The sequence below is a fragment of the Poecilia reticulata genome, linkage group LG6 (assembly GCF_000633615.1).
Source record: "Poecilia reticulata strain Guanapo linkage group LG6, Guppy_female_1.0+MT, whole genome shotgun sequence".
Classification (NCBI taxonomy): Eukaryota; Metazoa; Chordata; class Actinopteri; order Cyprinodontiformes; family Poeciliidae; genus Poecilia; species Poecilia reticulata.
In genome coordinates this window covers 23,014,201-23,028,734 of record NC_024336.1, presented here as the reverse complement: position 1 = coordinate 23,028,734, position 14,534 = coordinate 23,014,201, and the positions used below count along the sequence as shown (strand labels likewise).

Sequence of the window (14,534 nt, the reverse complement as noted above, 5' to 3'; positions counted from 1 at the left end):
ACTCCTCCAATACTACAATGGTCGACTGAACAGTGTCTCGACACAAATCCCTAGCTGTTTTCCTTTTTTTCTTCATGTTATTCCCCAGACCGCGATGACAGACTGGCAGGTTGTTTAAGGTCATCGGAGCTGTGCCTCCTGCTCCCCTGAATCCCAGGTGATGGCCAGGCCGCATCCCCGAGTGATCCTGCTGCTCCAGGCCACAGCAGAGACAAGCCCACTGGGGTGCCTTGACTCTGTCTCCATGGAGATGAGGCGACAGGCTGGCCGCGCCTCAGCCTCACACCTTCATGGTCAGCGACTTGGCGTCTCCGAGGAGATGTCCCTGCTTAACAGCAGTTGCACAAGTCGCGATTGCCCCCACTCACAGCCCCAAGACCATTCAGTCTGTTTTTTTGTTGTTTTTTTTTTTCTTTTCTTTTTTGTCGGCGCAGGCACAACAGCGGCTGGACCAGCCCTCCTTGCCCTGGCAGTGCTGCCCTTGTGAGGCCTGTTGGGAACAGTAGTGGGATGTTAGATTAGTCCTACAAGTCTGGGCAGGGCCTAAGAGGGGATGCAACGCGCAGGGACTGCCCACTCCATCTATGGCTCATGCTCCGTTATGCTTTTTATCTGCGGGTGTGAAAATATCATTCCCAAATGCTGTCTCCTTTAAGCTCCACGCACAATTGGCTGCTGATGAAACCTGGCTTGACTAGCTCAGTTCAGCATCCCTGATGGTCCATGTTATCACATCTCGGTACGCCGATCCAATCTAACAGAGCTGAGCAGCAGACACATACTTCTGAATATATACATCACTGACAAGCAGCTCTCATTCTGGTCTTCTTATTGATTTTTAAATGTGAGACTGGTCTTCTTTGTGCATGTGTGTTCTAATCTGAGAAATGAATGATAACCTCTTCATCACTCTACCCCCTGAGTGTTCTTACTGGAAGCCATATTGATTTTGTTAGTCTGAGAGTCCTTGCATTGCATGGCCTTTACCTCAGGGACAAATCTAATTGTTTATCTCTGGACAGACTTCTGCCTTTACTCCCTTCTGTCTCATTATGTGCCAAGATTTGTCAAGTCAAGTCTCTCCACACTCTCGAATCACGCTTTACAACATGTCGTTCGGCGGAACACTACAGATGGCTTACTTATCAACAGACCCTCCCACATGGAATGCTACAAACATGACAGCACAACACACTTGCAAAAATATACACAAACCGACATACAATGTAATCACACTCTGGAGACGCAATTACACGTACTGACACACAAACATGAGTCGCAGGATTCTTCAGATCATTTATAAGCTTTCTCGAGGAACATGATAAACAGTTTTTCAGATCTTAAATGAAGTGCACACACGATAAATTCTGTATTTCTTTCCGAAAGTGTGATATTTGCTCATCCTGTATTTTGATCCATTTCATCACAGAGGATTTATGACTGAATAAAAACACAGACGGAGCTGTTGGTACCCCCTGCTGATATTCTAATCAGCAGGGGTCAAGTCAATAAAGAAATATGGCTTTTACAAAAAACATCCTGCTAGTGTGATATCAATAATTTTGTAGTCTATAAATTGAGCTGGCAGCATTGACAGAGAATAATGTGCTGCATTACAGTGAATTACTTAAAAGTTTCTCGATTGCGGTGACAAATTAACAAATGATTTGTGTGGCTTCTTACAGCATCTCAAACACAATTCTGCATAATATATTCACAGTAAAGCTCCTGTCAACAAAATATCTGTGTGAAATAGAAACTGAAAATGACAAACTTGGGTTGCAAAACAGAAAATAAAAGAAAAACGTTTTAAAAAGCTGTGTACCAAAATGCCAGCATTTAATTTTTGTTGAGCTACTCAGTGAACATTTGCTTTACATTCAACTTATATGATGTAATATCAGTGTTTCTTCCTTGGAAGAAAATGTGAAACCAATTAATTTGTGCTATTGTGTTAATTTTGTTAAACCTACCAACATAGTGTATTGTGTATTAATGATGTCACAGCTTATCCTTTCGAAATGAGGTTAAATTAAACAGCAGTCTAAATATAAAGGAAGAAAAACTGTGGATAACAGAAAAAAGTTGCTTTTGCCAATTTCTTTTAAGTGCTGATACTGCAAAAAGGAAGCCCTTTATATATTGCTAAACATGATGTAGTGAGAGTAAGACAAACAGCTAATATGAATTTTGCAATTGGGCAAGCATGCACATAGAGTCAAGTACTTAATGATCATGTCACAAATAAACACAAACAGAAATTCAATGAATAAAATACATTTGTAATCTGGGTACAGCAGTTTGCATGAGTTAAAGAAAATATCCCAAAGAGCATATTGCAATTTGTAAGGGTAAGACCAGTGTTTTTAGTTCTTTCCTACTCTATATTGAAATATAAAGTTGCTGTATTATCAAATCAAAAATATACTGAACTGAGATTGCCTAAATTTAAATCAGTAGTCTATAGAGATACTTTAATAAAAGTAAAAAGCAAAATCTGACCATTCAGTGAAATACTGTATATCTTAGATCAAATATTGTTATAAAAAAAACTAGTTTTAATATAAATGTTTATGGGTTTCTGTTTTCTAATCATCCTTCTCTCACCAACTCTCCAAACTCTTTCAGGCCACTGGAAGCCTTTGGTCAGATTTTATCAGTGAGTTAACTCCAGCGAAGTAGGCCAGATCAATACACACACTCTCAGAGAGGAGCCAAAGCAGAGAGTTAGAGGCGTGGGGGAGAAAAGGCGCAAGAGGTAGGGAGCAATCAGAGAGCTGTGGATGTATGCCTTCAGGAGTGGATCGATGCGCTGACAGGGGCCCTGCTTTGTTCTCACACAGCACTCAGATGTTGGGCGTGCTTAACATGATTGCTTAAAGGTTTTTGTTTGCCTACTTGTGTTTTTGTTTGTCATTTTGCTCTACTTATAGCATTTCCTGCTGTCCCTTTTGTTTTGTTTTTTGATACGTAGTAAGGTTTGCTTTTTTCCGATTTATTGTTTTCTTGCAGTGTACTTCTTGCCAGCAGGGGTTTCAGCTTGTATTTTAGTTTTCGTATTTGTACAAATTCCTGCACATAGGTAATGGAAAATCTATAAGTGCAAGAAAAGAAAGAAAAAAGTAACCATAAGCACAAGAAAATCAAATGTGGAAGCTTTTACTAAAACAAACTGGAACACCAAATTCTTTTTTTTTTTTATTCTTTCAAGCTGTTTTCATTTTGGTCACCCAAAGCAAGTTAAACACTTTCCAAACTAAATGCTCCAACAAGAATGATGTCCGGTAAGAACTTGGGTGTGCCTGGCTTCTCAGAGAAAGGTGTTGACCACAAAGGACAAGTAGGTGTCAACAAATCTGTTCTCAGCGCCTATGGACCGTTGAAACGCATGAGCTCCTTTCCAAGGCTTAATAAGATAGCACAGATGTGCCCTTGTCTCACAACAGCCCTGCGTCTCATTGTACTTTGGCCTCCCAACCCTGCCAATGCAAGACCTCTATTGCCTCGGCTGCATGAGAGGGTCTCATTAGGACAGACAAACGAAAACCGAGGTCAAGGTATATAAAGGTAGCCAAGGCTAAGGAGCCTGCCTCTAAGATTAGATGGAAGCTTCGCCCCGTCCTCGGGCCACCCAGCGGACCTCTGGCCCTCCCCATCACGACCTCCAATATCCACCATTATTTGATGAGCCAGAGCTTGATAATTATTTTGCGTGGATGAAGAAGAGGGCACAGTGTGAAAGGAGTGTCTCATTCTAAGGGAAAGGGTGGTAGAGGATAACAGAAAAAAAAAAACTAACAAAAAAAAAGATCAAAAGCAGGCCTTTTGCTTTTCATGCCTCAGAGGCTCCAAAGAGGATAAAGAACAATTGGGCCCTGGGTATCCTGTCCTCTCTTGCAATTAGGCTCAGCTGATGAAGTGAAAGGGATGAATGGCAGGGTTCAAGGCCTTCTCTAGGATTCACACAACAGGACGTGGTTTTACCTTCTCCTTCTTTATCTTCATCTCCATTTAGAGAAGAAAAATGCAGCTAAAATATTTCCAGATAAAGTCACTATAATTCAAGGTGCGAAATCTTCATCAAAGGGACAAAAGCGACTGAGGGTGTGTGAGTGGACCAGAAGGGAAGAAACACACTTGCCTGCATTGAGGTGTACTTTTCATTAGCCTACACTGTATATGGATCCATTTTAAATTAAACCTATAAAAGCATGCTACGTCTACCTGCTTTCAGAGGTTTCATCAAAGGGTATCTATTGTTAGAGACTTTGTGGTTTAGTATAATGTGACAAATCAAAGATTCTAATTCAGTGTTTTGGCCACATATTCAACATTCCCACTGTCTACCATAAGTAGAATAAGCTTATTATTACAACAATATGACTTCTGGCCTCAAATAATGAAATAAAAAAAAACATACACACAACCTTGATATGTCTAATGAATTTCCTTAAAGTGTTGGATATTCTGTGTGTAAAATCTGCCTTTCTGACATTTCACAACACTGCCCCAGGCGATTGTCACTTAAAAACTACTTGATCATTTAAAGCGATCTTACTTTGCAGTCTCACACTGCAAATCTGCTTGGAAACCTATTTGAAACTCTGCAAGAGAACTCAACAGTTTGCCTAATAAACATTTGACATTTCTATTAATGGCAGCAGTCATATTGTATGAGTTTTGATTAAAAAGAAATAGTTTTTAACACTGTAATATTTGCAGGGAAACATCCAAACTCGTTATGTCAATGTATTAAGCAGAGCTGGATATCCAGCTCTTTTGTAGCTCTCAACAAGGATGATTTAAATTGTACTTGAAACTCTATTCTTAATTACAGCTTCTAATTTGAAAATCACTCTTTGCTTTAAATGCAAAGTGTTTTTTTGTTTCCTACAAAAGCAAGCTTTTGTAGGAAATATCAGTGCAATGAAGTGTAATGAAGACTGGGTGGTTGAATATCAGCCAATATTTCACAACTATACAGGTCCTTAAGGAGCCGATTGGGAAAGCAGGCTCTACAGCAATTAACAAAAAGAAGTGCAAAATACCATAAAAATGTTATGTCGTGCTAAGAAAAAGATACGGAATGTAAAGTTTTTATTAAACCGAAATTATTTTTAGTTTTTATTCGCATAATTTTGAGTCGTTAAATTCAAAGACCAATAGTGAAATATACTTAATTAATTAAAACAATAAAAAAAAAATATGCAAATACAAAATTTTAAAAGCATGGTAAGTTTTTGTTCTATTGTTCAACTGTATTGTCTACTGTTGAGAAGATAATAAATTTATTTGAAGCTTATTAAATATAATATTTGAAAAAAATGAATTCATACAATTTTCCACTACTTCACACCTGTCCCATTCATACAAGTTTTATTTTTGAGTGCCTTTGAAAACTGATCGAGTTTCAATCAAGTTATGTGTACAGCAAGAGCAATTTGATTACAAAGTAAAATTGTGCAATATTGTCAGATACATGTATTATTTAATGCATTTTAAAAAGGCTACAAAGAACCAGTTGGTGATAAGTGAGGCTACTGAGAAGTAGCACAAACTACTTCTAAGTGAATCACTGCTAAGACTGTTGTTTAATGGAGAAACATTGTTGTGATCAAATGCTGAAAATCAGAAAGAGCAAAAGCTTCTTAAAGAGACAGTGGCATAATTTTAAGGCAATAAATTGCAAAGTCATTTTTTTAAGTCGTGCTTGATATATAAAGCATTTTTATAACAACTGAAGAAGGTAACATATTCTTGATTGTACTATAAAATCCCAACTGAAGGTAACAGAACTGATAGTTCTATAAAATCCCAATGTGTACATTATTATGTCCGTATGCCTACACTTTCTAGTAGTTGTACCCTCTTAGGTAGTACTTCACATGTATTTCTCATCACTAATCATCATTACACAATAGCATATGTCAGGGAATATATTATTCACAAATGCATAAACTTACAATCCATCTGCTGGCATTAAAACATAGTTTATTTTTCACAAATTCTTTACAGTGCTCAAACGAGTAAATGGGGCCCAAAGCTTTGACTATATTGCCACACTGCACTAAAACCTTAAGATGATTAGTGATATTCTTAAAACCAAGCCCACAGATAATGTGTTTAAAGAAGCAATACGGCTTTTCTGAGCTTTGAGTTCAAAGTCTTAGAAGCATGGGGTCAGAATGCCAATGGGCTAAACAAAGAGTAGCCAAAATGGGCTTTGGAGGATTTGAAACCCAGACCCCTGGACCGCTTTGATCAAGCTACAGAGCTACAGGCATAGAAATACTAAGTATCAAGTGCCCAAGACTGTGCTGCTCCCAAAGAATTAATAGGTTACCATGGGAAAATAAACAGTAAGTTTGATAACACATCAATAAGCGTAAAGACTTGTGGGCCTTTTTTAATATTATTATTGTTTTGTCAACCCCCCAAACACATTATGCCCAGGAATCCTGGTGTTGATTTAACAGTTTTTTTTTTTGTTTTTTGTTGTTTTTTTTTTTAGCAAAAAACAAACTGTAAATTAAACTTTTTTATGATTACATGTCCAGTCCACCCTAACCTAAACATACAGTAGATGCAGAAAATGTGGCTTGGTTGGACTGGTTCAACTTTTCTGTCACATTTACAATAACAAGTGGTCATATTTACAGAGATTATTTTTTAAGATTCTTTTGATAGAAGCAGACATTTTCTCAGGGAGTTAAAGGAATGTGGGGGGTGATAAAGAATACACTGAACACAGAGAAAAACCCTGCCATTACCTAAGTGTTTGTGTTTCATATAAACTGTAGTTGTGTACACATGTGCACACACACATGGGTAAATATATGTTTGTGTTAGGTTTTGTTAAACAAAAACAAGTTCATTGGAAGATAACTGAAATCACTCTATTGACCATAGTAACAGGACCTTAACCCTTGTGCGTGCGAGGGCTGAGACAAACGTAGAGGTCTATGGAAAATGATAGTTTTTACGTGTGTGAGGTTGGTTGGACCCCATTTCGACATACAAGGGTTAACTAGAATCAATTAAATAAATCAATATATAAAATGTATGAGTTTAAGTGTCATACTGCTGCGCTTCACTTTGAAAACAACTGATTGGAGATGACTGATGATTACACAGAGAATTTATTCACCCTAAAGGACCTCTGAAGACATCTCTATTGTTGTTGTGGTTAGATCTTGATTATACTGCATTTTCAATACACTTTAAAAGTATTCAAAAGCTGTAAGGTGTGGACCAATGTGTCATGCCCACTGAAGCTCAGACAATTATCCTACCACACTTTACAGTAAATGGCTTTTCAAAATGTAGAACAGTTTTAACAAGCAATTCTATCATTTTGTATAAATAAATTAATCCTAGCTATCCTTTCTTTGTATAGGTTAAGAGTGATGTAAAACAAATTAGCAGTTTGCGGCTTGTTGCAGCGTCCCACAGCGCCATTACAGAACCAATCTTTGCAACTGCGGTTTTCATAAATTTCAGCACTTAGTGTTAATGTCTTTTCTAAGCTAAACTCATGTTTACTTTGATGGCCTTCCAAACAGTGCAGCTACAGTTGTAGATTAACACAAACGTTTTGATCTAAATGACACGAATTTGGGACACATACTGATGCCAATGGCCAAGTCGGCCAAAGATACTGGAATGCAAATCTGAATATAGTTAACAACTAACTGTATAAACTTACATTCTAGAAAATATTGAGTTTTGCATGATAAAAAAGATCATCCTAAGCTATAATTCAAACAATAAAAATTGAGACATTACACTAGGAGAGGGTGGGATACAGGATCAACCTATATTGATAAATGTTCTCATTCTGTTCCTCTTTTCTTAAAGTTTTTCTAATGAGATGCCAGAGAAGGTGGCGGAGTGATCTGAAGCCCTGTTTCCTCTGACCTGGTTTTCAATGAACACATAACATTTTTCTTGCGATCCAGTCGCACATTTATACGACACCCGTGATTGGAGTCTCTGACACCAGCATTTTTTGAAACCTTGTCTCAGAGTGGAACTTTTTGGGAATTCCTAACGCAAAAGGTGTAAAGTACTTGCAGGTGTGAAAGTGCACACAGCTGCAGGATGAGGTGGAGGTTAAGGGTCAAAGACACGTGCGCATCAATGACATGCTAAAATCAGACCATAGAAGAGTGCATTAAAGAGGCAGTACTATGAATTTTCCAGGCACAATCAGGTAACCACGTTAATTCCAGTTGTTATAAATGTCATATCAAACATGACTTGAAAGCAATTTGACTTTGTAACTTAACGCCTTGAAATAAGGAATTTGTCTCTTTAAAAGCTCCTGCTCTTTTTTGAAACTCCGCCTTCAGGAAGTCACTACTCCATGAAGATAAATTAGTTGGTACAGAGGCTAATAAGGGTGTATGAAACCCTATTAAAATGTTTTTTAAATGGTTTTTGTCATGTAAAAATGGATGTCATAATTTAAAAACTTGTCAATGTGATACTTATCCTATGCAATTAAAGAAAAATCAATCAGCAAGAGAATATAGATAAAACCCAAAAAAGGGGTTCAATAAGGAGGTTGCAGAAGTCAACAAAMGTCTAAACTGATGCTTTGCTTAAGAATGTTTTGATTTCATTTAAACATTAAGTTTTTCTGGTAGGACTCTACTAGAATGYGTTATATTGATTTGGCAAATGTTCTACGAGTTCATCAGACTGATGATACATACAAAGCCCTCTACGGGTACACCTCCAGTCATTTAGTCATACCGCTGGGTAAAGTTAGCGTTGGACTAGGCCATTGCAAAACTGGAAATTTTGCTCAAATTACCGTATTTTCCGCACTATAAGGCGCACCTAAAAACCTTCAATTTCCTCAAAAGCCAACAGTGCGCCTTATAATCTGGTGCGCCTTATATATGGACCAATATTGAGCCACAACAGGTCTAGCAACTACGGTAAGCAGCCGCCGACTTCATTTTTGCCCGTAGAAGAAGCAGCGCATGGTGCATGCTGGGATAGTTGTCAGAACGCTGGTTTGTAATCTATTAATAAAATTTGACTGACCTATCTACCTACCGACTGTCTAGAATCAGGTCGTCTGCAGGTCATTTAGCACCACGTTCTCCACGAACATACTGTGTACAAACTGAGAAGGGTGACCATCGTCCAGCCACGCCCCAGCCCAGTCGCAGTAGGCTCTCCTCACTGACCGGAGTCTGACGGTTTTGTTGACATTCACTTTAGTGCAGCTCCATCTAGTGGATGCATAACGTAACTCCAGCCTCTAGCGTCTATTCTAGCGTCTATTCTATGCGCCTTATAATACTTACATATGAAAAAAGTTTTAAAATAGGTCATTCATTGAAGGTGCGCCTTATAATGCGGAAAATACGGTAAGTTATTTTTGTTGCTGTTGAATGGGTTGGAAAAGCTATTGCACTAAAAATGAAACCCATTTGCATTTGTAGCTTTTCAGCAAACATCTAAAAGTTTGGAGGCAAACTGTTTTTTGAGCTGCTAGCTATTCTATCCATCTTGACTAAAAACAGCAAAAACTGGTCATTCAAAGAAAATTAACCCCAGAGCATGATCCAGTGTTGACGTTTGTCTTTTGGATACCTGTCTGATCAGTTTCTGTTTTGCATCTTATATAATTTTAAAGAAATTTACAGTTGTTAAAAATCCACATCGTTCTCCAATTTTTGATCACTTTTCACTGTACAATAGAATATAAAGAATGTCGATGCTTTTCTACATTGAGATCTTTCTGATCCTTTACAACCACTGTGCAAAATGGAAAATTAAGGTGAATCCAACAAGGATAGCTGAATTTTATTCCAAGTTATTCATAATTAATCGCAGATGTGACGTCATCTGCTTTTTAAGAATCTACTAGAATGCTTTATATTGATTTGGAATATGTTCTACAAGTTCATCAAGCTGATGGCACATACAAAGCCCTCAACAGGTACACCTACCTGTAGAGGACATTTATTCTTAGAAAGAATAAATGCTGAAAAGGTGCAGACGGTGTTTAAACAATGTTCAGCTTTAAGGTATTTTATTCACCTTTTTCAATTTCTATAAATCCAGTGAAAGTGGAGTACTTTAAATCGAAGCTATCACAGCATAGGAATATCCTAATTGCTTCTGTCTACATTTTGCTGATGTTAAACAAGACACATGTGAGCCAAAAAAAGTAACTTGGCACGTTTATTTTTTTTTGCTGACAAAGATGTGTCAAACTGTCAGCATTAAAGTGATCATTTGAGTGCAGAACATATTTTTTTTGTAATACACATAATGAAAGGAACCCCATTCAATTACTTTGTCTATTACCACTTGCAGATGCATGCCGATGACACAAAGGGTCGGGATGCACAAAATATAATGGGCATCTTGTTTTAATTGTTGAGATTTTTCTCTCCCTTTTTTCTGAAGGTGACAGGGCCATTACTCCAAAGTCACCACTTATCTGCAGTATCACCGAGGATTAATGGTTTCACTTCGGCTGGTAAGAAATGTTCAAGTTGTCCTGATTATCAGTGCAAGAAAAAGAATAATGGTTATTTGTCATTGTGTTAAGCAGTGGGAGACTAATCTAACAAAACACTCAGTTAGGAACACCATTAACCCTTGCTGGCGAAACTGAGCAGGATGTACAGTGAGCTGAACGCAGCACTGATGCCTAAATCTCAGAAGCTCAGCCCCAAGAAGCTGCGTGTTTCTGAAGTAAATACACCTAAATGAAGAAAGTATGGACCAATAAGTATGGAGGACATGCTAACCAAAGTATTATACCATTGTGTGCTGTGTTGTGGTTTTCCACATCATCTCAATTATAAATCTAAGTCATAAACTGAAGATATATAGTATTAAATGTACAATCAAAATAAAACCAAACATAAAAATCACTGAATTTTTCAATACATTTTGTATCACATTAGGTAGGAAATTGATCTAAAGTGGATAAAAATGACATAAAATGTGAAGATGTTAAACATCATGATGGAAAATTAGGCTTAGAATTGTGATTTAGATTGGGATTTATGGTTTGTTTGTAAAGCGAACAATTACCACCACCAGTAGCTGACACACTACCCATTTAGCACATTTGTCTTGTGGAGGATTTTTTTTTCCAGTAGCCTAGTCCCTGAAGCTTTTGTGCTGGTGGCACACGCTTGTTCCTGCTCCAGTAATCGCCTACATTATTTTCCTTGTCTGTCACCTTTATAGTATCTATTAGCCACTCTCTACTATCTGTTCACAGGACATTTTCTCTTCCTTTTTCCCCATGAATGTTTTATATATTGGAGGGAGAATGATTGTTCTTTGCAATGAGGCCGGTGCGTGGCCTCAGTAAGACAAATTGCTCCAGAACGCCTAAATGGCAGTCAATGATAACTCATTGTAAGGAGAGTAAGTGACTTCCAATGGAGTGGATAGGGGGACAGAGAATAATGGCAGAGCACAGGTGAAAAATAGATGTTTGGCTCAGTGTAATTACTCCATTAGGGGGCTCTCTCTGTTAATCTACCCAAGCAACAGCGAGTGTTTTTACAGCAGCGAGAAGGTGAGGGGCAAAAAAATGACTGCTACTGGACAGAGAGGAGCGCCTCTACCTCCACAGTCACAACACAGACTATGAAGTGTTTACTAACAGACAAATGCACTTCTGGTTCGTGCTACTCCAGCTACAAATAACTACAAGCATGGATGATGAAGTTTATCATTGAGCTGACATTAATTTACAGCCGGATGATCTTGTGCACTCACTGTGCTTTAACCTTCTGTGTCAATTGTGTGCGGGAGGGCAGGCCTGATTGAAGCCTGCTAAATATGAAAATCTGGGTTAGAATAAAAAACACGGGAAAAAAACAAACAACCCGCTGCAAATCAGCTCCCCCATTCTGCTGCTTTCCAGACAAACATGATGAACAATTTTTATTTCACCATTTGGTGTCTGCTGCTTCCGCCTGTGGCTATACAGACAAAAGAAGCCTTAAAAAATGGTCCAATATGGTCTTAAGAGTTTACTCTGACCACACAATCTGTTTTCTTAAGTGAACTTTTAAAACACTGCTATGAGCAGTGCCCACAGCACTATCGGCAAGGCTCACGGTGACCTCCCGTTCACCTTTATACTATTTCCCATCTGTTTAGGTTCCACCCAAGAATTCATCCCAGTTGGCTGTAGGCCCACTTTGCATTGGGCTTCCTCGATGAAACCAAGAACAAAACCCTCTAGTAGAAAGAAAAACTCTCTTTTTGGCCTATTTTAGACAGTTTCCCCCACACATCTGTGCATTCTCTTCTACGTGAAGATTAGATCTAAATTTTAAATTTTACATTTCAATACCTGACCAATTTCGTCTTTATTTCGGGTTTTTCTTTCTTCATAGAAAAAAATAGTAAAGACATGCCATTGATTTGTGATAGTGGGTTGCAATTTTATGCTATCAATTCCATATTGATAGCATAAAGCTTTTATATTTGTAATCATCATAGCTTATCGTCAAGTTTTTTTTACCAATAAATGTGTGTTGGATTTAACTTAGAGATCAGAAGGTGCTTTTTAAAATCCGCCAGTAATTTGTTAATTGCTTTTAACAATCTGTATTATGAACTTCAATTGATTTGGTAGATGAACACATGCTCAGTCAACATGTATTTCTATTCTTCGTGTTATAACAGGACGTAAGCAGAATGTCATTTACATTGGAGCAGCATGTCCTATATTGTAAAGGTAAAAATATATATTCATAAAGACATATTCAAGACATATTCAAAAAGATTAGCTTTCGGTTGAATTAAGTACCAATATGTATATAAAATGAAAAGGAGAAACATTTAGTTATTTTTGATCAAATAGGTTTTTCAACAGGTTTCGATGTAGGTGGAGAGACATTACTCCAGCTTTTCAGTTTTTAAGTGCACTACGGCAGTTTTCATTTTCTGGAGAACAAGTCACCTGATTTATCTGACTGTGAGACATAAAGATGTAAAGGAGTAAAGACAGACTAAAGAATTATGTACTGTACTGCTAGAGAAGATGAGAGAGCACTGTAAATACGACCGCACAATATTGTGAAAAACAAGCATTACAGGACGTTTGTTAAGGTTGCAATGATGATAGGACTTGCAATGAAAGAATACAAAGCAATGTGAATCTCTTTGAGCTTTGGGGTCATTCCAAACATAGACCCTAAATAGCTCTAAGCTGTCCAGTAATAGAAAAAAAAAACATTGCTTTCATCCATGAAACATGCTTTCATTTAAAAAAAAATCTTGCATCTGGCCACATGTTGTTTTGGCATGAAATAGCTTACTTGTAGTTTCTTAATGACTTTACCAGAAAAAACTCAATACCCTCCTAAAACAGTTTCTGCTGAATTAAACAAGTATAATCAAATTTATCACTGTGATAGAGGAGTCTGAATGCATGGTACTCACAAAATAGGTTAGTATTTATTGCAGTTTATGCAGTTCTTTGCAGTACAGATTTGATAAAATTAGCTATATATTTTGCAGCCATAATTAGCTTTATACATACAGAATATAAGAATTTAGAACATTTAACACAATTTCATATGTCCAAACTTGTAAGGTTAATTGGGAATATCATCCATCCATCTCCTATAGTTATATTTGCAAGATGGTTTTATCAATCTGTTGAAACCTGTTATCTATATTATAAAATCAGAGTGAGAACAATCAGAGTGGTATGTTTTTTTGTCGTTTTTTTTTCCTCGTGTTCACGTGTCCTAAGTTTTCTTAATTATACACATTGTGCCCTAATATCCAGCATACTCACATGATCTAATTTAGGTCAACTCAGTTCATTCTGGGATATCTCTGCTAATATCAGTTCTTGTAGGAGGAAACTGATTTGCACCTGCGCAAGAAAATAAAAAGCACACATGAAGTCTCTAAAAATATAATAACATTGGTAAAAGTAACAATACCAGGAGTTCAGGTTGACAAACGCTCCCTGCTTCAAAAGCTACAGGTTGAGGTAAAGGGGACTTTCATAGTAAAGACGGTAAGTAAGAGGCCGCCATTATAGCTCGGTGATGAAAACGAGCACAGTGACCCGATTAAGGAGGAAATTTCTGGGTCACGGTCTTGTTTTTCAGTGCTTAATTCGTCCATCGATAGTGACACGGTGCGTGGCTCACACCTACCTGTAATATTATCTTTCTGAAAGTCTTGGTTCAGACAGGGGCCTTGTCACTGTAACCCAACACGGAGTAAGGGAGAGCCGGAGTCACCCGGAGAGGGAGAAGACTGAACCTGCAGGCAGCGAGGAGAGACTGCCTGGCTGGCTAACTCTCCGGAGGAAGTGATGGGCTACAGCGCCACTCAGTGGACACTTTGGCATGTTCTTTTTGTCAAACGATGGAACCCCTCTCTAGACTTCAATTACTTTTTCAAACACTTTTACAAGTTTAGATAGATAGATAGATAGATAGATAGATAGATAGATAGATAGATAGATAGATAGATAGATAGATAGATAGATAGATAGATAGATAGATAGATAG

General features: G+C 37.7%; 1 long non-coding RNA gene across 4 annotated transcripts in view; it reads right to left on the bottom strand.

Moving 5' to 3' along the window:
• The window catches only part of LOC103466647 (uncharacterized), a 115,592-nt gene extending 101,286 nt beyond the window's left edge, over positions 1–14,306 (bottom strand). For all 4 annotated transcript variants that reach the window (XR_533969.2, XR_533970.2, XR_533968.1 and 1 more), the window contains exons 1-2: positions 14,175–14,306; positions 13,805–13,885 (exon numbers count right to left, since the gene is read on the bottom strand). This is a non-coding gene — a long non-coding RNA (uncharacterized LOC103466647). The remainder of the gene's footprint in view (positions 1–13,804; positions 13,886–14,174) is intronic.
• Between the last annotated feature and the right edge of the window lie 228 nt (positions 14,307–14,534).